General features: G+C 40.9%; 1 pseudogene; it reads left to right on the top strand.

Moving 5' to 3' along the window:
* The first annotated feature begins 628 nt into the window (after positions 1-628).
* On the top strand, positions 629-2,186 carry LOC116888220 (annotated as a pseudogene).
* The last annotated feature ends 551 nt before the right edge of the window (positions 2,187-2,737 follow it).

Raw genomic sequence — 2,737 nt, forward strand, 5'->3', positions numbered from 1 at the left:
ATTTGAAAGCATCAGATGATTAAACTATATTTCCTCTTTAAGTAGGTTTATCTTAAATACTTCGTAATAGTAATACAATACATAGTAGTAAAAGATACAACTATGAACTGTATGGAGTCTACTGAGAAAAACATTATCACATATTGACAAATTTGTTCTATGTCACAGTAATAATGTATTTGATTTATTAATGGTAGAATATGCATTATATAAAGCCAACATCTTTCTTTTACATCTTTCGGTTACAGAGCTGTTTCTAAGCTCTGGTAACTCCTGAAAACCCTTGAGTAGAGAGATAAAATCCAAAATACATACAATGGTTGAATTAAGCACAAAAAGTAATAACTAAAGACAACTTGGAAATTCCCATATATTTAGGCTAAACACCACAATTCAAACTTCCTTTGATCAAAGAAGCATTTTCAAAGGAAATTTTAAACTATTTAGGATTAAAACAAATTATATCTTAAAACATCAGAACGGCATTCTAAGTAACGGATGGCTGAAGCTATGTGAAGAGTATGGTACTGTGACTGGGCTACCTATTCTGGGCTGTTCAGTGACATCGCGGCTCGCAGATAAATCTTTGGGACCTGAAGGCAGAAATCAGACAAAGGCAGGCCGGGTGGAGGTGGTGGCCTCAGGAACCCCAGACCAGGTACCAGCCTCGGGTATAGCTTATTTTTAAGGTGCAATGAAAACCTTCTGTGCTTTCTGTGTTGTCCTCTTGGTGTTTGGGAGTGTCTCTGAAGCCAAGTTTGATGATTTCCAGGATGAGGAAGACATAGTAGAGTATGATGATAATGATTTTTCTGAGTTTGAGAACGTCATGGAAGATTCTATTACAGAATCTCTTCAGCAAGTGATCAACACAGAAGATGATGAGGACAAGGCCACCGTGGAGTTGGAAGGACAGGATGAAAGCCAAGAAGGCGATTTTGAGGATCCATATTCCCAGGAGGGAGATACAGAAAGTGAACCGTATGGTGATGAAGAATTTGAGGGTTATGAAAACAAACCTGATACCTCTTCTAACAAAAATAAAGACCCAATAACTATTGTTGACGTTCCTGCACACCTCCAGAACAGTTGGGAGAACTATTACCTAGAAATTTTGATGGTGATCGGTCTGCTTGCCTATATCATGAACTACATCATCGAGAAGAATAAAAACAGCTGACTTGCTCAGGCCTGGTTTAACTCTCATATAGAGCTTCTGGAGAGCAATTTTACCTTAGTGGGGAATAATGGGACTAACAAAGAAGTCACAAGCACAGGGAAGTTGAACCAGGAGAATGAGCACATCTATAACCTGTGGTGTTCTGGCCGAGTGCGCCCTGAAGGCATGCTCATCCAGCTGAGGTTCCTCAAGAGACAAGACTTACTTAACGTCCTGGCCCGGATAGCCCAGTGAGTGATCAAATGCAAATAAAAGTCACAATGAACGACGAGGACATGGACATATATGTGTTTGCTGTCGGCAGTCGCAAAGCTTTGCTATGACTGCAGAGAGAGATGCAGGATCTGAGTGAGTTTTGTAGTGATAAACCTAAGTCTGGAGCAAAGCATGGAGTGCCCGACTCTTTGACCATTCTGTCAGAAATGGGAGAAGTCACAGAGGGAATGATGGATACAAAGATGGTTCACTTTCTTACATACTGTGCTAATAAGATTGAATCTGTTCATTTTTCAGACCAGTTCTCTGGTCCAAAGATTACGCAAGAGAAAAGGCAGCCTTAAAAGGTGCCTGACACCAAGAGGACACTACTGTTTGCATTTAATGTGCCTGGCTCAGGGAACACGTATCCAAGGGATGTGGAGGCTTTGCTGCCCCTGAGGAACATGGTGAATTGTTTTATCAATAAAGCCAAAAAGTTCCAACTCAACAGAGAAGGCAAACAAGAAGCAGGTAACCGGGCGCGCGTGGAAGAGAGCTTTCTGAAGCTGACACATTGCAGACAGGAGGCTGCACAGTCGCTCTTCATGGACTCTATTTGTTTTAATTCCAGCAATATTCTATTAACTACTGACAAGCAGAGAAGAAAAGAGCTGAGAAGGAGCGGATCATGAAACAGAAGGACCCTGAGAAGCAGCACAAGCTGGAAGAAGCGGCTTTGAGGAGAGAACAAAAGAAGTTGGAGAAGAAGCAAATGAAAATGAAACAAATCAAAGTGAAAGTCATGTAAAGTCGTCGTCCAGGCCCTGTCCTCACTGGGGGAGGAGCCTGAAGTTCTGCCAGAGACTGCAAAAGCACGTGTCCTCACCTAACAGTCATATATTTCTGGTGACTGAGAGATCTTTATTTCACCCTCTCCTTATGGTTTGGAGTTCTACAGAGGTTAAGAGATATATTGAAAGGGCTCTTTCAGGGTTGGGGATTTAGCTCAGTGGTAGTGCGCTTGCCTAGAAGCACAAAGCTCTGGGTTTGATCCTCAGCTCCGAGGAGGGGGAAAAAACCCGGAAAGGGCTTTTTCAGCAATTTCCTTCCAGATAATCAATTATTTTGATTATTCTCTGAAAGGAATGGTATACAAAGTATGTGTAGTTTTATAATGTTTAAATTATAATGTGAATCCTCAGTGCTTTACTTTGATATTTGAAGAACGATCATGAAATTTCTAGGTAGGTTGTTGCTTTTTGTTTAAACTGGGCAGTTGAAATTTCTATGGAGACTGACTCTAACCCAAGACCATAAGAATATCTATTGGAATTGCACAATAGCTATTGCTTGCTTTTT

The sequence above is a fragment of the Rattus rattus genome, chromosome 1, assembly GCF_011064425.1.
Source record: "Rattus rattus isolate New Zealand chromosome 1, Rrattus_CSIRO_v1, whole genome shotgun sequence".
In the NCBI taxonomy this organism is placed as follows: Eukaryota; Metazoa; Chordata; class Mammalia; order Rodentia; family Muridae; genus Rattus; species Rattus rattus.